The 25,870-nt window shown below is 31.0% G+C and overlaps 1 long non-coding RNA gene across 4 annotated transcripts; it reads left to right on the plus strand.

The window, feature by feature from the left end:
* Positions 1-4: 4 nt before the first annotated feature.
* Positions 5-25,870, plus strand: LOC127723663 (uncharacterized). Of its 4 annotated transcripts, none has more exons than XR_007992186.1 (6): positions 5-1,234; positions 2,818-3,069; positions 5,029-5,169; positions 11,526-11,687; positions 12,837-18,130; positions 25,812-25,870. It is a non-coding gene; the product is annotated as an uncharacterized LOC127723663 (long non-coding RNA). The 4 variants fall into 4 exon arrangements; XR_007992188.1 differs by having other exon boundaries at positions 8-1,234; positions 12,837-15,251; XR_007992187.1 differs by lacking the exon at positions 25,812-25,870 and having other exon boundaries at positions 9-1,234; positions 12,837-15,004; positions 17,869-18,309.

Here is a 25,870-nt window from a genome sequence, read left to right on the forward strand (position 1 = left end):
TATATATATATTTATTTAAAGATCTACATGAATTTGTGGAACAGGTTTTTTTTATGTATTTTAAAACGAAAGGAATGTTTAATAGTTGAAATAATATTGTTGCAGGTTATATGATAAAATCTTAATAATCTAATACATTGTTGAAAACATAAAAACATCAAACTTATTATATGATAGTAAAGTATAATGTTTATACTTTAAATTCCTGTTTTAAGCATATTTATTTGAATATATTCGAAAATAATTTAGCATGGAAGAATTATTTTTGTTGCTTTATAATACATTTATTATATTTTCTTTTTCAGGTAACAACAGTTAACAAAACGCCATAAATCGATAATGATTATTATTATCAGTTACATATAAAAGGGTTCACATTTATATTGTTTTCTTATTCAAATTTTACTCCCACATTGTCTAATGTATATGCTAAAGCAAATAAAATAAATAGTACATGTATACTTTATTTCCTATCTCTCAATAAATTATCATAGCTGTTTTCATATGACCACTCAACTATGTTAAAATTAGGAATAATTTATCCTAGCTCGAGGTAGAAACCATTATATTTGCAATCTAAATAGCAAGTGCTATTTTTTAGATGAAAGTTGTACTGTTATGGCAATGCGATTCTGCTATATGAAAAAAGGTTGATGTACCTTACAAGTATGTATGCATCAAAACAAAGAGAGAACCAAGGATTGAAAGTTTGAATATGCAAATAAGATCTTGATGTTCACTTACCTGAGAGACGATGTTCATTAACCTGAGAAACGATGTTCACTAATCTGAGAGACGATGTTCACTTATCTGAGAGACGATGTTCACTAATCTGAGAGACGATGTTCACTCATCTGAGAGACGATGTTCACTATTCTGAGAGACGATGTTCACTTATCTGAGAGACGATGTTCACTAATCTGAGAGACGATGTTCACTCATCTGAGAGACGATGTTCACTCATCTGAGAGACGATGTTCACTTATCTGAGAGACGATGTTCACTCATCTGAGAGACGATGTTCACTCATCTGAGAGACGATTTTCACTTATCTGAGAGACGATGTTCACTAATCTGATAGACGATGTTCATTAATCTGAGAGACGATGTTCACTTATCTGAGAGACGATGTTCACTTATCTGAGAGACGATGTTCGCTAATCTGAGAGACGATGTCCACTAATCAGATAGACAGTGCTGGATTACTTCTCCTCAACCTAACAGTTTTATAATGGTAAATTGCATCAATTATGTTTTTTATTAAGTTTATCTCTGAGTCGTTCATTTAACAATATATAGGAATATCACTGCAGTATAGTAATGCTAACATAAGTATAGGCTAGCAATTGGATAAAACATCTTGAACCATGTATTATGCATACAATTTATAATCTAACCATAACGTTTTAATGTCAGTTAGTGACTGCAACACCTGTTTCTTGGATATATCATTTATACCAACCTTTCTAAATTTACAAAATTGGTCTTATCTAAAATATCGGTTTTATAAAGAATTAAAACCATAACAGAATTACGTTACCGCACCTAACCGAGTCAATAGAAGAAAAACATTACTGTCGAAGTCTTGTTACTTTTTTTAATAGCATCAAAATGGTCGACATTCTACTCTACAAAGGTGAATAACCTTCAGTCTAATTGTTTTTATATTCTCTAATGTCAATGAGATATTGACAACAATTATCAAATTTGAACATGTTTGGTGACGACTAACACAAGAAATGAACCCAGTATCAATGTCACCACAAATTTCAATTCTAATTTTAAACAAATTCAATGTGAAGAAATGAATAACATTGTTTTTTCATAGAGCATCCACAGGTTCTCATAAAAACAAAGAGATATAAAAGCCTTCACTTTTTCCTCAAATTGTGAATTGTAAGAGTATAATAACACAGTCATGTCAAGTTTTTCAAACAGATCATGTCCTTAATAGGTGCGCCAATAAAATGTGTGTAAAATAACATCATACTCCCTAGGATAATGTAGAATATGACTTGTTGAAATTTGTAAATAGTCATTCAATATTTTTAAATTAAAGATCACCTATGTACATTAAGGTAGACGTTAGTTTATTTTGGTTTTTGTTAAAATAAATTTTAAAATAAATTATACACCTTTCTCCATTCCATCCAAAACATCCCTGTTAATTTTGAGAACATATAATATATTGTTGGCTAAGGTGATAACGGGTTGCAAAACGAACACAGTTAACATCATGTCCTTCCATGCGTGTTCTGAGGTAACTTTTTCAGTTGGTGTACTTGTCACTAAACATTAACTATTTCTAAGTAAACTAATTGATATGTGTATTAGTACATCAATTTTCTATATTTCTATGATATTATTATTCGTAAATTAGTTGTTGTTTTTCTAATCCTTGCTGACATTTCTTAAATTTGTATAAAATATAGTTAGAATTTAATAAAATTAGATATAAAATAAGAGGGAGGTAATTGCAGTTATTTCTAATTGTAATATAATTTACTTTAAATTACATCATTTTTCCTTTTTGCTATAAAACGAAGTCAGTAAACCTCATTTCTGTGTATATATTTTTTTTGGTTTTTTGCTCTTAAATATTTAGCTACGAGAAATCTGGAAGAAATGTGTTCTAGAAGCAAGCGTCGTCCTCACAGACAATATGTCCTATACTTTTATCTTTCAATTGATTCTTATATGGAGAGATATTTTGATGAGGAGAGTTATTTGTATTATATACACAATATAATTGCATTAGTATAGTTCATTGTATATTCATGTTCAAAATGATTTTGTATAATCAATCTTTATTTGTAGATCATATTGGTGAAAAAAATTATTGAATAGACAGTATCTTAACAGATACCCATACAGTAATTAAAAATGCTGATGGTTTACCAAAGCCATTTGATTTGCTGGTGTCTGGCAGTTATGATTATTTGTCTAATTGGAACAACAATACCATATGTAGAGCAAATAAATACACTGGACAGAACTTTTCCACTACCGCACAATATATTCGTTATCCACTGAGAACGCAAGTACTTGTAGATGGGTTACAACCTAAAGGTGTATATCTTCAAAACAGTGTTTATATTTTGAAAATTAAATCTGATTTTAAGTGAAATGCAAAACCAAAAAAATATGATTTTATGTTGATATAGATATTTAAAATGCAATATGGTATTTATACATGAACAAAAATCAAAACTTCGGCAAAAACTTATAAACGTTTCTACGTATTCAAACATCCATGGATTTCAAATGTTTTATGTATTAATCTGAAGAGGGTTTTTGGCTTTGATCAAAATAAAATGTCATATTTAGCTCTCAAAAAAATGTATACGATATAGTTTTTCCGTTAGACATTCTGGTTGATATTGACAATACATCTCGTTTCTTTGAAAAATTGGCAATGAATTTCAAACATTGTCACACAGGAAAATGTATGAGCAAAGTATTGATCTATTCGTCTACGTACGAACAGTTTTATTTTATTACGGTTGTTATCTGTCATTCGTGTCAAGCGTGAAGATAGTTTTCTCGTCCCACACTGCACGGGGTTTGACATGAATAATCATTACTAACATTGCTTTATATTAAGTTTGCCTATCCGGCAATGATACTGCAATATTCCTATTGGATATTTGTTAGGTCAAAGGTGACGTTCGAATAGCACACTGGACTATTTTATCTGTCGCAGAGAGATATAGTTACGAAAACATAACATTCTCACCTGAAACTCAGCCTTTTGTCAAATCCGATTCCATTCCAAAGCGTACAAAAAGCTTAGAAATGTCTATTTACGTTTGCCACTGAAGGTTGGGCATATGATGTCAAATTGTTTAGGTATTAAAGACAAGAACAAGTAACACAAACATAGTTTTGCCAAATAGAAACTCGTGATAAATTGACAAAATTTGTTATCACCTTTTGTTATTTAAGTATTATCATAATAATATACTCGTCGAAGGTTCGTCTATTAATATACTGAAATTAGATTACTTGAGTTATTATCGAGCAATATCCAGTTTTCACTTGTTGATTTATTATTTGAATTTAATGCCTCTTTCATCACTGTTGACTATTTAGTGGCGGCCTGTTTTGATTAGTGGATGGAGCCGAATTGTAGAAAAGAACCACTCACCTGCGGCAAGAAAACTGGCAATCCTAGTAAATTCCGATTAAAGTCGAATGTAATATGCGGGTTTGGTTCGAATTCACAACCTCAATATTGACAGCCTAGTGATACAGTAGATGGTGTAGTTAGACCTCTCCACCACCGATACCCCCTGATTTCACTTGTTAATAAACCATTACATTACATAAATAGTGTATTATGTGCTTAAAGGTCAAAGACCATCATTGCAAATATCAGTAAAAAGATAAAAAAACATGTTTTGTTTGGTTATCGATTGACACTTTGTCTATTTATATGTTGTAAAAAGTAAAAACTCGTGACAAAACCTGTGTACCCATGTTTTATATTAAGCTATGCTATGCTAACATATCTATACATATTGATCTTTCAATGGTGTATTAATTATGCGGTTTTAACATTCTGGAACATTTATAACATATATCATTGCTGAATATGAAAATGAGAAATAATACACTTTCAAACATAGTCTACATACAGCAACCAGATCTCAAACATATTTTTTTAAACGATAATGTATATATATATATATATAAATATATTTGTTTTGTGTGGTTTCTGAAAAAAAGTCACAATTAATATTTGTCAAAATATCAAGAGCAAGAGCCAAAATTTACCAAGTAAATACTGCACAGAAATTAACAAAATACCAAAAAGGAGAAATAAGACTGCAGCATGCGATAAGTATACTATTGAGAATAGTTCTGTGGACACATTAAATGCAATAATTTGCTTATGCACTTGCATTTCTTAATTTAGTATACTTTGTACTGTTATTATGCAAAGACATTGGTATATATGTTCGTGGCCTTTAACTGTGTTTACTGCTATTATTTCAGGTTGATTATCATATTCTACATTCTTTGCAGGAACCAATGTTTGTGAAACAAACAACGGCGGTTGTAGCCAGATTTGTTTTCCGTTACCGGCTTACAACAGTACATTATCTTGGTGCATGTGTCCTGATTAGTACGGAATGACATCCGATAATAAGACTTGCAGATCTTTTGGTAAGTTCAAATGTGTAAGCATAATCTGATAATATACATTGTAGTTATATATATATAAATGTAATCAATGACTTCTGTTAAACTGAGTTTTACTGTGCGTATTGCTGTGTGTTTGTTTATTGTACATTGGGTAAAGGTATAGGAGGAAGGTTGAGATCTCACAAAACATGTTTAACCCCGATGCATTTTTGCGCTTGTCCCAAGTCAGGAATCTCTGGCCTTTGTTAGTCTTTTTTTTTTTAAATTTTGGTTCAATTAAATGTTTCGGAGTTTAGTGTTACGTCCATTTTTTCTGAACTAGTACACATTTTTGTTAAGGGGTCAGATGAAGCCCGCCTTCGGGTGCAGGATTGTCTTGCTTTGTTGAAGACCCATTCATTGCCTTTAACTGTATTATGCTCTTTGGTCGGGTTGTTGTCTCTTTGACAAATTCCCCGTTTTCATTCTCATTTTTAAAATAATGAAAAATCATGTTCTGTGGAATAATATAATATATATATATATATATAGGAAAAAAAATAAGACTGAAAATGCACCAAATATTTATATTCAATATGAATATTCACATTTTGTCTATTACAACAACAAATTATTCAAAAATGTTCTCCATAGTATCCTACTGGTTTCACTGTTTAACAGATCTTCAAGGATATGGTTGCTGGCGACGTTGTCAGGGGTAACGTCCATCAGCGACATTATTATTTAGTCCTGAACGTCATAATATAGCACAACGTAGGTACTTAAAACGAAAGTGAAAGTACATAATTATAAAGAAATGCCTTCCAGATTCTCATTTCATCTATTTAATTTAGGACTGTATTTCTTAATAAAATAATTTTCTTTATTAATTCTCATTGGTTCCGTTGTATTATCTGAACACTGATATAATGGAAAAATGAAGAAATTTGGATGATTTGATCTAGCGCATCTAGCAATATGTTCGCTAAGTGGGATTTTTCTTGTGCTCGGGACTCGAATTTGCTGTCTATGTACTGTCATTCGTTTTCTAATGGTATTACCGGTTTGTCCAATATAATTTTCATGACAACCACTGCAAATGATTATGTATAAAAGATTTTCCGATGTACATGTAAAACTGTTCTTGATTTTAAAAATGTGTCTTAATTTAAAAACGAATTTTACTCCTTCGGATAAGTATAAACAAGATTCACAGTTTGGTCGTCCACATTTGTGTACCTTTGGTTGACTATTTTCAGTTTGGAATGTTGCGAGGGTCAACAATTTTTTTAATGATTTCGGTTGCCGTTTGCTTTTAATAACTTTGTGTGAATTAAATAATTTCATCATCCTCTGGACGCTCTGTAAAAATGGTAACTTGTTATGTATAGTGTTGAAACCTTCATTATTTCTGGGGTTGTGAGTAGAAATGTACGGTAAAACGTTTTCTTTTGAATGTGATTTAGTTTTCCGTAATTCCTGTAAGCTAAAAGATTCGGCTCTAGTTATTCCGTCATCAATTATTCTCTTCGGTCCAAGAGTATGTATCTTAATTCATTTAATCTTGTATCCCTTAATTCTGGATTTGAAATGATAGTACATATGCGTTTAACTAGGTTATATGGTATATTGACTCTAGTATGTTTTGGATGACATGATGTAAAAAGTAGATATTGTTTGGAATCAGTCGGTTTATAGAAAATATCGGTTTCTATGTTGGTTCCGTTCTTTAAGATAAGATTAAGATGTCTAAAAAAGGTAATTAGTTACTATTGTATTCCATAGTTAATTGAATGTTCTCGTTCATTTCATTGAGTAAATCTTTGAATTCCATTAACATATCTATGCTGTTGTTCATTAAAAATAAAACAGTCATCTAACATGTCTAAGTATCTTTTCCAATTTTCATCAAAAATTTATCAAATAATGTCAAAATTTTCGTTGTGATCTCCGATACATCTGAATCTCAAGGTATCCCATCACTAGATTGGCATATGTAGGTGCAACTTTTGTACCCATTGCAGTACCTGATTTTTGGCGATACATTTTGCTGTCGAACATGAAATAATTGTTATGAAGAGTAAACCGAAGTCCTTCAATTATAATTTCCTTTTCTATTCGGTTAGGTAGTTCGGTTTTGTTTTTTTCTATCCAAAAATTAATGGCTTCTATTCCGTATTTATGAGGAATATTCGTGTAGAGACTGACGACATCAAATGACACTATTATAGTGGTCTCTTCTACGTTGTTAGGGAGATGGTTTAACATATCTAAGTCGTCTCTTATAAAACTTGGAATGTGTTTCAAAAAAGGTTTTAGAAGAATATCTAAGAAGTTACTCAGTCTGTGCGTTTCACATGCAGGACCAGCAACTATTGGTCGCATTGTTAGATCGTTTGGTGCACATATATTTATACAAGAACTTTTGACAAGCTTGCATGCTTCTTTAATCTTTTGACTTTTGTGAATTTTGGGAAGTCCATAGATCTGACTGGTTTTACATTTGAAATTTGTGATATAATCGCATTCTTTCTTGATTAACCCTTTACGATACAAATTAACTAATACAATTAATTTAGCAATATATATATACATTATTTTTTCGAAACATGTAAACTAACTAAATCGTTGAGATACATAATAAATAGTAACTTATTGTGTTCTAGCAATGGACAAATCTAGAAATTTACTTCTAAAACTCGTAATTGATTTGGTCCTCTATTTATTTTGATTTTAGCGTAACTGATAAGTTTTGTGTAGACGAAACACTCGTCTTTCGTACCATAATGATTTATAAAAGAGCTTTAAATAGCCGATGCATGCATTCATGCTATGAAAAAGGTAGACGTTGATTACATTTGCATGCCCCTTTAATAATGCTATTTTACAGAACCCCCTGAAAATATAATCATAGATGTTCGTTCAACAAGTGTAACTGTCTCTTTGGAATTTTCAATTAAATTAGATCATATCGTTCAAACAGAGCTCCAATTTTTTTACGGGGATGGATGTAAATACACAATCGGTGTTAACACTCATTTCGGCATGTCACGATCGAAGGAAAAAGGATCGGGTAATCGCTACAACAGTTTGAAAATATCCATTGACATCTGTAACAACGATTTTCCTTCCGGGGCAGCCAACTAATGATGGAACCCGTAAAACATGAAATGGGATGGCTCTAATTTCACCACTAGTCACCATCTTTTAAAATGCTAACTTTAAAATAGATACGAAATTATTGTAGAACATGGAAGCTTTAGAAAATGCAAGCTTTAGAAAATGATTTCAGCTAGGAGGTTTATTCTGCATATGCTGCTCCTGATTGAATAAATCCTTAGGATTGCTGAAATACTCCTTGTTTTCGTTTATTCATTTTTAATTTCTAAATGTAAGTCAAGATATGAAGCAGACTTAATAGTATGTGTAGTATCCTTTTTTCAAATTCGATCGGATAGATGATCAGGTCAAAACTGTAACCAAATTTGGATAACAAGTACTTAGTGAGAGTATAGCGGAAAATGGTATAATGGAAGAATGATGCTAGATTTTTCACTTTTCCGAAAAAGCCAATCAAATGAGGAACAGAACAAATCGTAAAGATGAGGAGCAACGTTGTTTCCAATAAGAATATAGATTGTCTGGTTTTTTGTTTAAATCATCCTTTTTGGTCAAAAGTAATACAAATGTCGGCAATAAACAAATCTAGTATATAGAAAATGTCAATTGTACAAAACAATAAGAATGTATTTGCTTTTTCATTTCCTTTTAACAATGTTTGATACAGAGTAGGTAAGGGAAAACCGAAAAGCAATGTTTGCAAAGCGTTAACAATGCCGTTTAAATATATAAAATGCACATTTTAAAATAACTTCCTGCTTGTCTCTGTTTACAGCAATCATTAACTTAAGTGTGTTCAACACTTATAAAACGTAATGAATAGAACATAATGTGAGTTTTTCTTTACACACTTTACAGATATATGTTCAACGCAGGTAGCAAACATATGACTATTCTGTAAAGTATTAGAACTTATTGTTGGTTTTAATCTTCCATAGAGATCATTTTGATATTGTCAAATCTGACCCTTCAGTGTTTCCTTGTTCCAACATAACCTTTGTTGGTTTAAGCTATTGCATGATGTTTATATACACTCTGACACAGAAATGTGCCAGATTGTTTCTACGGATGCTTTTAATTTGGAACAAAATAAATCTGTCTCAATAACGTTTTATGTATTGTGCCTTAATATATTCTGCTAGTGTTAAGTCCTCTTATTCTACTACTGTGAATCAAATTTCACATATAAAAGTTTATTTAAATTTTTTGATTGCCAAACACACAATCCCGCGACCCCCTTTCCTTTATATAACTAACATACATATAAAAATAAGAAGATGTGGTATGATTACCAATGAGACAACTCTCCACCAGAGACCAATTGACATAGAAGCTAACGACCATAGCTCACCGTACGGCCTCGAACAATGAGCAACATCCATACCGCATAGTCAGTTAAAAAAAGCCCCGATAAAAATAAATGTAAATTAACAAACAAGAAAACTACCGGCCTGATTTATGTACTAAACACTGAACGAAAAATAAATATGACACACAGCAACAAACGACAATGACTGAATTACAGGCTTCTGACTTGGGACAGACACTTACATAATGTGGTGGGGTTAAACATGTTAGCGGGCGCCCAACCCTCCCCTTAACCTGGGACATCGGTGTAACAGTACAAAATATGAACAAACTATAAAAATCAGTTGAAAATGGCTAAGCTCACCATATCGATACAAAGCAAACTTAAAGGTAACAGAAACACTGACCGGATGTGGCAGGGTATTTATACATCCTCTGATAATGTCCATATGGAGTGATTGCTTATTTTCTGTTTCTGTATCATATGCAAACATTATTGTGTGGAATGTCTTAATAAACTTGAAATTCACAGCAAAATTAAGAATCCAACATATGGCCTACATCATTAACGAAAATGGAGAATTTAGAAAATCATAAATGAGCATTCCTGTTATTTGATATTAACATAAAAAAGTAAAAGTAAATATCTCATTTTGTTTGTTTGATACCTTAACTCCACAAACATACAAATGAAGAACGATATATATCATGGTCGTCACCTCTAACCACCATCACTTCAAAGTATAAGATGGCCTTTAGAAATATTGTAATAAGATATCAAACAGATTTAGATTCTTAAAAATTCTTAATGTTTTCTACAATATGTGCAATCACAACTCTCAGAATGTTGTTATATTATCAAAACTTTAAATATTGCTACGCTTTTTCATATTACTCAATGGAAAGATCAACTAAATTGTCGGATTGAACAGAGCTTTGTCTATAATAATGGCAAGCATCGATACGAATTCCTTGTTTTAGTTCATGACAAAACTAACTTTGTGAAGAAACTCACATATTGCCACAACAAATACACCAACTATGATATAAATAAAATGCTGTACTTTTGAATCAACAACACATTTGTATCGACAACATATTTATTTGTTGGTTTACTCTTCAATGGGTAATAATTGTGCACCACTACTGACTGACTTGTTTTTGTAGTATGATATCCTGTCACTCTATAACCTTCATTTCAATGAATGCTCACATCTCAGGTATTCCAGTGATCTTGAGATTATGGATACTAACGAAAGTAGGGGTTCTGCATCATATCGTGATCGTTTCTTTGATAATGACAGAGATGGACGACTTAACAAGAATATATCTTCTGCCAATCGCATGTCGTTTACATATCGCAGTTGAACTGTTATGCCTGTAAACGTTCACACGATATGGTCTTCATGATTATGAGTGTGCTTCGTACACAAACATCTGACCAACAGAGTTATACGGGAAAACTAGTGAAATCGATGCTACTTAATTTCAACGGTCACTATCACGAATTATATTGGCATGGCGAATGATGTTTTAAAAGCAGGAAACGCAAACACTGTCGCCTCACCCAGTCTAAAACTTATAGAGTCTCTTCTATCGATCGTCCTTTTCTGATCAAACATTGGCATTCGACCATGTCGTAGGATTAAACATTTTACATGTATTTCATTCTCTATTCTTTGAATCGATGGGTTTTGAATTTTGAGCTATCTTAGGTTAAGACAAGAAACATTTGTAGCAAGAACTGCTGACCCTAACGAGCATCTAAAATTTACCCGGATTTTGGTGGGGTTCGTTTTGCTCTATCTTTAGTTTTATGTGGAAGGTTTTGTTATTGTTGTTTGTGTACTTTTTTTTCAATGTTTACAATGTAATTTTCTATTCTCATTGGGTTGTTGGTGTCTTTTGTAATTTGTTATTTATGTTTTACATAAACACTAATCAAACACTATTATATTTTGTTATACTAGTTAATGGTGGATGGAGTATATGGTCTTCCTGGGGTGCCTACTTTTGTGGAAGACATCAGTTTCGAACACGTAATTGCACAAATCCGTCACCCATATATTGTGGACGGTATTGTGAAAGATATTCTGCAGAGCAAAGAAACTGCAGTGTCTTCTGCTATTCAAGTAGGTAAAAGTTATCATAATCAACACGTTGTTTAATTTTGATGTTCTTTGATTAGAATTTCCGAAAGGAATTGTAACAAATGACAGCTAAGCATTATTATATTGTGTATTATCAGTTATAAAGTTAAAATGTATATTTAAAAAAAAACATGATTAAATTAGATATTTTGATAAATAATGATAGGAAAATATTTCTATAAATATAAAACTAGGTATATACAGAATTCAGAACAGGGTATTATGTGTTCATACATTACACTTTTATAACTTGTTTACGTATCCTCTTTGTTAACGCATTAATATTTTTTCGGATGATTACTAACATATGCATCCGTAATAATGAACATGCTTTTGGAGAAGATGATTTTGACTAGTTTATAACGAAAAGAACCTAATGTATATAATAGTTACACTTTTCACATATGATAATCTAATTAATTGCAAATGTTTGTGGATAAAGGTAAACACCGAATTAAAATATACACTGTTAATGTTATTTGTATGAAAACGACCTGTGTGCTTTAAGGTCTCGTTTAAAGCATTCTTTATATAAAAATTTCAAATGCTATTTTCAAATAATTAAGCATTGACGCATTATCAATATATTAAAATGTGTTATTATGCAATTAATATATACCATACCATGTCTTTCTCTCAGACTACGATAACATACCATTTGACAGTTTTAACCAAAATGAACAGAAAAAAAGAATGACGATTTTGGTCACACGTTTTATAAATGTTTTAAACAGTTACATTTACAAAAATTCAAATGTATGATTTTTTTTTAATTTCAAAGCAATGTAAATGCAAAAGCGACAATAAGAAGAACATTCATACCATATCGCATACTCTTAGTACCAAAGTACAAATATATTTAAAGGTTATAGTGTGTTTTATATGATCAAACAATCAACAAATAGTTTATAAATAAAAAAAATAAAACGTTCTTAGTGTTATATTTGAAATTAAATATCAAGTGACGCCTTGAATGTGTTATTAATCAATATTTTTCAAAGAAAAGTTTCGAGCAGTACACTTGATTAAATGCCAATACCTTTATACTATACATTTTCACGGTGTTAGTCGTTTAAACAATGTTGAAAATGAGTAAAAACATGGTATGGCGTTTTGTTTTTTTTCTTCCAGATAACCTAGACGAAACAAATGCTCTAATGCAAATCGTCTGTCTACAAATATGATGTATTATTCAGAACCTGATTGAAAATGGTCATATCGTCAGTATAAAGAATATGTAAAACGTTCACTTTGCTGTAACACCAAATGCTATCGAATTGAAAACAAATACAATAAGAATGAATTTCCTTGCGATCTTTCTAGCTGTGTTCTAAAATGGAACTTACATGACTGTCAAACTATAATATTGAAGCAACGATTAGGAAATCTCATGTATGTGATCGCCTTTTAAGAATAGATAAAAATGCCAATATACCTACATCTCAAATGAACAGATTTTTCCTTCCTGATATGTGTATGGTTGCTTTATATTTTTTAAAAACCATTACTGCACTTGTAAATCAATTTTGATCTAAAACGGTCATTTTGATCGGAACAGCTCTGGACAATACCTAATTAGGTAATTTTTAGTCTTTCAGTCATTTTGCAGACTTAGTAACTGCGGCCAATCTAATACTGTTCAGACAATTCGCTTGCATATAGATAAGATCTGTTCAATCTGTGTTCAGACTGGTCAATAGTTTTCATTTATCTATAAGTATCATCATTATACGGAATTGTCTGATAAGCTACTGCATAGTACGAAATTCACTGCTAGCGAATTGTCTTAGCAGGCTTATAATTGTGTACGCAAGACGTGCATTTTGTCTACATGCGACTCACTGGTTGCTATGGAATAAAGCAATTGGGAGGTCAAACGAATAACAAAATCTATAATAAGCGAGAAATAACAAATCCAAAACAACATGAACAACTCACCAATTCTGATTGAAACAATCTATGCTTAAGGGAAAGAAACATCACTATTTCGATTGATTTGAAAATCTTTTGAATTTGGGAACAGTTAAGGTTCAAACAAACTGTACACAACAAATGATCCGTAAATGTAATTTAATGTCAGCACATGAGTGAAGGCTACTGGGTTTGTGATACATTGATGTATCCCCGGGAATGAAACGTCAACCAATAGGCAGTTAGTGACACAACAAATATATAGTAAGTGTATGTAAACAAATAACCGACTAAATCATCACGTTAGACAATAGTTAACTTTACGGTATGAGTTGTACTCATTGTTGAAGGCCGAACAAAACACAAAACTTACTAAAATCCGCGTCTTTTAGACTCTGATGGATATCAACAATTATGAAACAACTCTTTATCTTATAATGAAATTTGTGCCTTAATGAACTTTAAAGCTAATGCATTGTGTCTTTTTTCCGTGGGTATTGTTTTTGCAATGTACAAACAAAAAACAAAACACCTCCTATTTACTATCTACGCTACTTTAGGTGAAGATTTTAAAATTTAAATTGAAACGCGATAACAAAGGAATATTCAAACCTATTAAAAAAAATACATGACAAAAACGACAAAATATCAAAAGACAAACAACAGTCAACAACGCACAATATAAGCTACGTGAAATATATATCAATTGAACAGCAATCAAACTGACACAAAAACCGAGAGGACATTCAGATATTAAACAAATATCAACACAAATAGTTTACCAGTAGAGATTCGAATTCATCGTTTCCCATTAGGATAGTTACACTGCATTTATGTTCAAATTGTAAAGTTCTCTTCTGATGTCATTTGTATAAACATAATATATTATTTCTGATTTTAATTTTTTTGTCCCGAGTTTTGCTTGGTTGCTTACTAAATGTTCTATCGAGCTACATGTTAAGCGACTAACAGTAGATATGTCAACCATTTCGGTCGATTTACATTTGTGTATCCTTGCACTTTGAATGAGATCACTGCTGTTTAATATTATATTTAATTCTATTATGATTCGGCAATGGTATACCTTTACTGTTTGTACATACAAAATATACATGGTGCTTAAATAGCTAGGGAAGCAAATTTTAAATTATTTGAACAACAATTACTGACAAGACTTCGTTGTGCCTTTAAAAGACCGTTGCTAGCTTTCTCAAGAAATAGTTACATTATTTTTTTGGATAATTTACGAATTGAATTTAGTTGAAATATAATTTAAATGTTTTCTACGTCATATTCTTCTAAAATCGTGCAATGACTACACAGAATTGTTGTATTTAATATTTTTGCACTTATGTTTGGTCTTTACAACCCACGTAGATTTTTTAAAGGTAATATTAAACCAGTTTTTAACTAGTTGTCTATAATATAAAGTTTCAACATTCGCATTGCTTTAAATTATGTCAACACGTAATCATAACGATTCATCTTTGCTGAATAGGATATAGGACTGACCAGCAAGATTTTAAAATAATATTATTAGTATTTTTAGGGTGTTGATCAATCATATTACCAATACAAATATTTGAATAATTTTGACATAAATTTTTTTCTAGTTTTATATCCTCGAAATATAAGGTAAATGTGCACATTCAATTTCAGTAGTGTTTGCTTATGTACTTATTTAACATCATTATCATAAAAAAAAAAACTCATTTGCAATAACATCTTAAGCCATATCGCATTTAACATTAACTGTCATTCTGTTCATTCGTTTTAATTCTTTAAGAATGTTAATACAATTTATGAAAACGTTATCATCGTTATGGTTTGGTTACATGTACACATCTAACATATTGTATACTGAAAAATACGCATTGACCGTATGAGATGGTTTTTCGAGAAAGAAATTTTCTGAAGAAACAATCATTTTTTTTTTAGAACTCAAAGCGTTAAAAATGTTAAAACTAACAGACCGTGCAGACCACACGACTGGCAGAGATATGTTCGAATTTTCTTATACAAACATTAAGTTTTATAGAAACATGCAAATGCAATTAAAGGATCCAGGATAAACATCCCTCAATCGAAAAAACGAATGAAACACAGTTTATGTATAAACACACGTCTGCTATGAAAAAATGTATTTGTTTTAGATTACTTGTCTAAGTTATAAAATTTCTTGTTTTAATTTTCGGACGACATTTATCGAAACGTATATGCAATCCTTTTAATTTATTTTTCTGGTTACTTGGGCCCTTGAGATCACCCCCCATTTATGGTTGGATTCATTTTGCTCTCTCTTTAGTACACAAAATACAACATTGAAAGATAAAGCCTGAGCAACACGAACTCCACCAAAAACCGGGTTTTTTGTTGTTAATAAAACTCACCAAAGACACAAATCGTATAATAAAATTTGGTACACCAGAAGCGCATATCGTCTACATAAGATTTGTCAGTAGCACTGTAAACAAAACAAGTGAAGGCCACATCAAATACATAGCCCTGGAACATTAAAAAAAACATCAAGAAGTTTTGAATAAAAATGGCTAAGCAATCTACGGATTGGAATAGAAGAACAATATTGATTCGATTTATTCATCAATCGTTTATTTTGTTGAAATAAATATCGTTCAAATACTTTCAAATTACACTATATATACCCTCATTATTTACCAATCCTGATAAAAGGTATATTAAACAAAATCCTACTAAAGGAAACGTTATTTAGGAATGTGCCATTCAAATGAATCATATCAACTCTCCTCACGATTTCACATTACCTTGCACGCATTATGAAGGAATGTATATCGAGAGGAGTGAAAATCATATCGTTCGTCTGTCTTGCGAAATATAAATACAGATGGTACACTATTCATCTCTACTTGTTTACTTATCCCGTCATGTAATTCCTCAAATAGTCCACTCAAACTATAAACTGTCACTAAATTGTTCAATTGATAAAGGAGGAGTTTTATTGAATCAGTTTATCATATGTATTGGCAGAAATATGGAAAGAAGACTAAAAAAGTAGGCTAAACGATTCCTACATTACATATTATTCCTCGACAGTTTATACAAAACAAACGATGATTGAGGTTTAGGAATGCCAAGTTACTTGCTTTTCAAAGCAATGTCATATCGATCTAACAGTATCAATAATCGAGGTGTTATTGAACAAAACAATGATCCGTATTCACATATGTCGGTATTTATCCATTTCCTAGTATTTTCGAACGTATTAAACAGGGTTTTGTTCCCTATAAGGGCATACAGTAGGCTACTAATGAAAACACTTTGTTCAAATTAAAATATCGTAGAAGTAGATCTGTCGGTCATTAAGTAAAACATTAATAGTTTATGATTGTTGTTCGAACGATTATAACGGTGTTCAATGTTATCTTTAATTATATCAAAATTTGTCAAATTGAATGTACCCTTTAACTGCTTTTACTTTTAATGTATTTTGAAAATTAAGGCAATTTTTTATAAAAAGTAAAGTAACTAAAATACCGAACTCCAAAGAAAACTCAAAACGGAATGGATTTTACCGTCTGCTTTTTAATATATACATTAAAATAATTTTTTAAATCTAACCTTTTAAAGATGTTTGCTCACTTTCATAATAAATAACATTTCGCAAATATAATTCTTTTGAACAAAATTAAATGTTTTCCACGTCATATTCTTTTCAAACCAAAATGAATGGTTTAATTTTCGCTTTCAATTTTTACAACAGATTCTAATGCTTAGGCGTCTTTACAAACACAGTAGAATTTTACCGGGTTTATCCGAATTGTTTCATTTCCAAAATTAAAAACATTCACATTGCACCTGTTGCATTTAGAGTATGACAACAGTTTTTGTGAACGAAGAGTGTTTTTAAAGATACATATTTGCTGTATATATTTTGCATAAATAGCTATGAAGTTGAAGTCCAATCAACTTGAAACTTAATACACATGTTCCCTATGATATGATCTTTTTATTTTAATGTCAAATTCGAGTTTTAACCCCAGTTTCACGGTCCACAGAACATAGAAAATGATAGTGCGAGTGGGGCATCCTCGTACTATGGACACATTCTTGTTTTTTTTTTATAATTTACGAATTGAATTTAGTTGAAATATAATTTAAATGTTTCCTACGTCATTTTCTTCTCAAATCGTACAATCACTACACAGAATTGTTGTATTTAATTTTTATGCACTTACGTTTGAACGTCTTTACAATTAACGTAGATTTTTAAAAGGTAATATTATACCAGTTTTAAACTAGTTGTCTATAATATAAAGTTTCAACATTCGCATTGCTTTAAAGTACGTCAACAAGTAATTATAACGAAGTGTACACCTAAAGATTCATCTTTGCTGAATAGGATATAGGACTGACCAGTAAGATTTTAAAATAATATTAACGGTATTTTTATCATGTTGATTAATCATATTACCAATATAAATATTTGAAAAATTATGACATACATTTTTTGTAGTTTTATATCCTCGAAATATAAGGTAAATGTGCACTTATTGTTAAGTTAACAGATTGATAAGTAAGACTGTTTAGAATTATATTATTGATATTGTTAACATCTTTGTCATCCATATTTCATCTACAAATATTTACATCATTTTGACAAATATTTATTGTAAATTAAATAAATCCCAACTTGAGGCAAATGTGCATAGTCAATGTTGTTTTTATGAGTATTTGCCTTTGTACTGATATAGTACATTTTAATAAATTGTAACATACATTGGATTCCTCGTTTGATTTTATCTATTCAATTTAATCATATTTAAATAACATTTTATTCTGGCAAGCGTGTTACGTTTTTATACAAGTAAAAAAAGCTAAAGGCAATCTAAATGATTATCAGCAAAGAAATCCTTTAACCTTTAGACCAGCATGATTTGTTTACATGGAATCATTTAACAGATTTATAAACTAAAATAAAACCAATTTATTACACATGTAAGATGATCGTAAGTTAATTAAGGCGACAGCAGTTTACCGATTTTTAAACCACGAAAATCGATTCAGAATTGTTTCCAAGTTTTAAAACAACAACCCTTTAATTATGAGAACACAACTCATTTTGATTCAATAGGTGTCCTCGGTCCTCAACTGTAAACGATTTGATGCATAAGATATCCAGACTACATGTTTATATAAAACAGACAAGCGGATGATAACGTGAAAGATTATATTACAACGGTGACTGCTGCGTCCCAATTTTTGATGTTTTTACCTAATATGTCTGTTTGTTTTGATCACCACACATTGTTGTCAATATAATGGAATTCTATTTAACGGAAATGACTACGAGAAATAACAAATTAAACAAAGTAGTCATACATGACTGTCGGATCAACCGCCATTCAAAAGTAGACTAAAACATGTGTAGACCTTTAAGTAACAATAAATACATACTAGACTTTTAGTAGCACAATTATTAGATATAATAAACATCAATCGATACCTCCGGAAAAATAAAAGTAAGAAAGCATGTAAAATAAGCAATACATTGAAACTCATTTGCTATGGAACACTAATATTTTCGTACAAATAACACATATGTACAAAAATTGTTACAGTTATAAGAAAATCAACAAAAGTGTAGCCAATTTAAAAAAAAATTTGACAGTCTATGCAAAAGGTCTGAGGCCAAAACGTAGAATTGGAGCATTGTTTTTAAAATTATTGACGCCAATTCAATTCGTTGTCCTTTAAATGATCGATTTTTGATTGGTCTGCACGAGATGGTGACATTCAAAATTTGTCTCCCGCTGATCCATTGGATAGAGTGAATTATCTCCTTTGTATTTATTAGTTAAAATCTGGCATTTTGACATGAAGTATAATAAAATTAATAATCCCACGATACATGTGAGATACTCAATCTAATTATACAACCTGAGTCACGATGTTCATGATGTTGGAAAGTAGTTCAAAACCGGAAAAATGTAAAACCTTTCTTATTTCAATCACCAAACAATATTCTGTTCGTTCCTTTTTTGATGTAGGAATTGAAAAGACCGAGGTCGCAGTCATATTGCGCATTGTTAATCAGATGACTGACAGGCTACTTTTGACAAGAAGTGGAACGGCTCAATTACAAATTCTATTGAATGCAATTTGAGAGTTTAACGTATTTCGTTTGTCGTATAACAGGTCGGGAACACTATCTTATATGGATATATGCATAAATTAGCATACACATGTCCTCGCAAATATAATTGTTTATTTACGTATGACGCCATTTTTTTACCTGGGTTTTTGACCAATCCACTTAATGAGTAACAATGCATGATTGACTACTACGTGTTAACGATCAATCGAGAACACGTGTTATTTACTAAAATACAACACATTTTTTCATGCATTGCGGGATAAACAATTTCGCTTAGTTTTTCATATTTTGTATCTATATTTATCGGTTCCATGCTCAGATTAACGAATAGTTGTTTCTATGCGAAGAAACGAGTGTTTAAATTTTCCGAAATATAGCAATTAATATTATTGATGATTAAATGAAAATTTCAGATTTTCGTCCACAAAACAGTAACGAAACTTTCATTTGGATAAATAAAAAATAAGGGGTCCTGGAATTTTGAGTGGGTTCGTTGAAAAAGTGGAAGACTTAGATTGTGTCTAAATCTGTTGGAGTCACTAAATGTCCCAGCTTTTCACATGCTTGATTCAATGATATTGTCCCTACTTTTATGATTAAAAACGTCATTTAAACCGAGGAAGGGTATGTATTTATTACCTTGTATCTAAGAAACAAGCATAAACACCTTTCAGAAATATTGGTTTTCCATAACCTTGAAAAGAGATATTTACTATATAATTCTGTGTAAATATTTATATATATATAATTTGACACGTACAGTACATGTATAAAACATATATCAACTATCATAATTCAGCGAAACTGTCCAAGACATTTCTAAATTCTTGTCTGACAACAAAATCTATAAGAATTAATTTTTTTGACATATTTCACATTTTTGGATTTTTTTTTTCTATCTCAAACTGTTTCCTTTGTTCTGAAGGTAACGACGCAATATTTTCTTGCAAGAGGTTGTAGCTTCGATTTGTTTTCGATTTTGCAAAGTTATTTTTTTTTCTATTGTAAATATTTTTGAATTTTTGATATTTTTAACGGGCTCGGATATTTGCCAATATTAATAAAATCATTTATGATGATATCCACGTTTATGTGCGACAAGGACGTGAACTTTGATATGTTTTGTGAAAATTGCAGTGTTGGATCTAAACCTATTATATTTCTTTCAATTATTGGATACAAGTATTTTGTATTCCTTAGTTCTGTCAGAAACAGGTCACTTTTGGATTGGAATTACTGTATTTGTCTCGGTTGCTTCATATGTTCCATTCTTCAAAGTAAGGAATTAATGTTCTTTGTCAAAATTTCAAGAGTATCGTAATTCTTAATTACTGTTTCCGATTTTATACTGTTAGCCACAATATATATATATATGATTTTTAATGTTACGATTATATTCCTTTGATATGAAATCTGAACCCTGATGAGCATCGATGCGACCACTACGGGAAAAAGAATTGTATTTATTTAAACAAGTTCGATTATCAATGTTATTTGAATGGCATTATACAGAATACAAAAAAAACCAAAAGCATATAATTATATAGAGAGAGGCGTGCAACCGATTTGACAGGTTTAAAAGAGCGCAAATAATATTTATACTAGACAGTGTTAACTTCATTGGATATTTCACTGTTTCGCGTGAAATTAATGCACATGCATTGTATTTAATGATTATACATAACATATATAAATGTTGAGACTGAACACGAATGCGGCAACTTCCATATTAGCCGTAAACCGTGTGAAAATTCGCGTTTATGGCATATTTGATAGATTTTTCATAATTAAGCTTGAATTTGAGCGTTTTTCTATGACCAAATCAGTTCAAATCTCTAACATAAACTAGTTGATCGACTGAAGTAGACACTTGGGTGTTTACAAAATGTCAAACAACTTTTCATCAGATGTTCTTCGAATTTCAGGCCGAAATTAGCCCTTGCCGGACATTCTCCTTTGAGAAAGACTATATTACCATGATTACATGTACTAATACTTACTGAATTATTTGCATATTACCCAAATAGTATGAAAGTTACGTTTAAGGAAGTTCGCTACTCTGTCTTAAAGTAACAAGCTTATTAAAAGACTGTAATAAATTGATAATATATAAATAATGAAATGAAAAAGCAGAAAAAAAAATATTGGTTTTTGTCCTTCATGTCGTTGTTTTTCAGATATAAGCCATTGCAAATTTGATGGGAAATTATTTTTCTCTAGATTTTTTATACGTTTAACATTGACCCCTTTTTTGCTTTTAAATACTATGATTTTCTTTGGAAAACATTGCTTTTTAAACTGCATGTTATGAAAAGAAAAGTATTGGTTAGCGCTCAAAATTGTTAATGGCACTACATGGATAAAAACCAGAGGATTCCGAGTATCTGACAAAAGTCAAAAACAAGAGCAGCAAACATCCTTAATCACAGTGTGTAGTTGAAAAGAAAATTTATTTTAGATTGATCTGTACGTATTCTGTATTGAATTACTTTCTCGATTTTTAATTAAGCATCTTGGTGACGAGAATGTTTTAAAGAATTGTTCGCACATGTAGATAATATTAGAAGATTTCTTCAACCATTACACCGATAGTTCGTGTTTTTTTATATATATATGCGCAAGTGTATCAGTTAATACCGATTCATTTGTCAAATTCAGAACTTTTATTTCGAGAAATATATCTTCCGATGTAATGTTCCTCATTTACCCGAGACTCCGACAATGTCCAAGGTGACATTGAAACAATGTAAAACCAAAACAAGTCAACAAATAAGTAAAAAAGAAATTCTTTTGGACAAGGGCATTTGATACCATATACAAACATAGCTTCGGGGCATAAAGGAACACCCTATGCATCTAGAAGTTCCTTTTAACTCATTTATCAGGCAGTAGAAAGCATTCCAGATAAAGGTGTTCCTTCAGCTGTACGGGATTTATAAATACACATCCATTTTCAGTCAAATTGGGGACGTTAACATCGTTTCGTATAAACAAGTGTCACACTCTTTGCACGTTAAAAACCCTTGCGCCATTTCGTTTTAAGGTCTGAAGGTGGCCTATTTTCAGGCGAATTTCTGCTCTATTAACACAATTTCTGGTTGAAATTGAATTTCTCTACCATCGTGATCGACTTTACAGAGCTAACCTTTGAATGTTGCTAAGTTATTATATTCCGAGATATAAATAATACAACTTCACACAAAAGGATGTACAAAACAAGAGAAAAATTAAAGAAAGCAATTGTAGTTAATATAAAAAAAAATCTCGTTACCACGCCACGATTGCGATGAGGTGAAGTTTAAAGAGTCTTTACATTAAAATGGCAATTGAGACAACTTTCCTTCAAATAATGGTAGTTCGTCCAAGATTTCTTAAGAAATTTCACACTTCAAAAAAAGTTAATATCGCTTTCTTTGCTGTTTTGTTTTATTAAAAATAAAACATATGCAGAATTGTTGTTTTATTTACATCATGGTTTTCAAAATTTTAAAGTTATCTATTTTTAATATATTTTCATCCATTACGTTTTGAACGATAACGAATATTCGTATATGATTTATCGTTCATAAGCATGATTAGAGCTGAAATTTTCAGTTCAAATTACTTATTCAATTCATGCATAACATGAACAAACATTAGGAGCATCCGAATGGGTAAAAAAATCAGTCCAATCATCATTACCTTGAAGAAAACGAAACGAAAGACAAATATTAGCCTACAGCAAAACACTTCACAGAAAACTACTGATAAAACAATAAATATCCTAAGTGTTGCTCAGTCTTTAGTTTTCTATGTCGTGTTTTGTGAACTGTTGTTTGTCTTTTAGTCATGCTTCGTTTTTTGCCATCACATTATCAGTTCGTTTGTTACTATCACTTTGGTATATTCAGCCTCTCCAAGCTACTAGAAACGGAGATAAATCCTAGTGGTCCGAAAGAATAACCAATTTCTTCTCAACAAGTTTAACCTGATATGCATGTTTTGTTGTTCATTGTAGGTAAAACATAATGTACTTTAAACGCTTAATTTAGCTGATGCATATACATATATATGATAATTTTCTGTTATCAGTAAACGGTAGATATTTCAATTTTTTTTTTCCTATTGAGACAGACAGGACGGAGCAAGGAAATCCTTTCAACATGAGAGAAACAAAACGTATTTGCTGCAGCCATGCAACCTAGAAGCTTCGTTCGTATTGACTATCTTTTTTAAGTGTTTAGAGTGCAAAAGTTGCTTTCCTGAAATTTATATGAAGCTACTAAGAATTGCAAAAGAATTTATTCAATCTTATTTTTAGTGATTTATTATTACTTTGCTTATAATACTCATGAAAATAATTATTTCAGATTGTATTTGAAATGAAACGACGCCAATATTATGGTGATTTTTTTTTCTCTATTAAAAACTGATTTCACTATATTTATATTGAATTAAATGCCTTTTCCGTTTGCAATGCTTAACTTACATTTTATATTACTGACAATAATATTGACACTTTAAAATTAATTTTTGACTAAATAACCTTTTTATGACCTTGAATTATTCAGTGTACCCATATGACTTTTAGGTTGTTACGGTACAATAAAATAGTTTAATATTAACGATTCTTTATACAATATGAAACATAAAACTCAATAGAAGTATTATTATTATTCATACAAATTGTTCATGAAATGTGTTACTCGACCCCTTTCATTTTTAATAATAACGAAACAATATCCGACTAATAATAAATATACAAGTAAGTTGTCTTAATTATAGTAAAATGTCTGTCATACTAAATATAATCAAACATATTCTTGTTAACGTTATACATGCCTTAATTTATCCCAAACAAAACATGGACATTATTAAAACTTGGATAAAACATGCAACAGGAGATGATCTCCAAGAAAGAAAAAAAAAACAACACACGACATTAACTGAATTAAAAACTCATGACTTGTGAACGGCACATACGAAAATCAGCGTGATCAAACATGCGTGTGGGCACCCAAATCGCCTTAACCTGTGCCAGTGGTGTCATAGCACTACATAATAACAAACTATTCAAATCAGTTAAAAATGCTTACTTCTGTACTGGCATGAAAATACGGATATTGTTTTTTTTTAACTTTTTGTTATAACATTCTGGATATCATTTCAAATTAAGGAATATATCTCCCACATGCATAGCTCTGATTCCTTGAATGCATTTGGCCTTAACCTGTTGGTCGTTTTTAGTTTTATAAGATAATAATCGTTTGAATTAAGTTATGGATGTCAAATGTCTTAGCCTCGATCATTTCTGAAAAAAAACATTGATTCAAACGGAAATCTAGCCAAGAAGGACAATGGCAAAAGAGGTGGAAGATACCAAGGGGACGTTCAAAACGCAAAAGTAGAAGAAAAACCGTCATGACAAAAAAAAAAGCGACGAAAAGACGAAAAAGTCCAAATAACTCTACTTGAAAACTAGGCTGGTGCTCATAAAGGATTAGTAAGATTCAAACCGATAGCTACAGATCAATAAAATGTTTTCTATAGAACAAAGTCATGCAACACATTACCTAGATTTTAAAAACTTCATAAAAAATAGTTTATCATTAACAAGAAATTATTTCAAAAGCAAAAAAAAACAGCTTATAATCAATAAATGATAAATGCGTGCAACACCTGAAGAAGTTCCTGACTGTTTATATGCATTTAAACAAGAGATAATTTTGAATTCGAAGTGCTGTCAATCTGGAATTTTTTTATATTTTGATTTTTAAACGATTGTTTCCTTGTGATTATATACTCTGACTACGAGTGCCACACGTGCAGTTGGATCTACTTTCCCTTCCGAAGCACCTGAGATCACCCTGGGTTGAAATTTGGTTAGTGTTTATCAGTCATTGTCAGTTCGTTTTCGACTTATACGTTTTGCTATCCCTTGGATATCTTCCGCCTCTCTTTTTCTTTCATTTTATCTTTAAATGTTATAGAGAATTTCTACATACCCATCTTGCTGTAGTGCAGTAGTCTGTAGTATCACTGCAATTGATAACCTACTATCAATACAATATCTTATTCTACAGGCAGAATGAATCAACAGATGTGGATCCTTCTTCTTACTGTGACGAAATTGGCATGTGTG

Source organism: Mytilus californianus, unplaced genomic scaffold (assembly GCF_021869535.1).
Source record: "Mytilus californianus isolate M0D057914Y unplaced genomic scaffold, xbMytCali1.0.p SCAF_13, whole genome shotgun sequence".
Taxonomy (NCBI): Eukaryota; Metazoa; Mollusca; class Bivalvia; order Mytilida; family Mytilidae; genus Mytilus; species Mytilus californianus.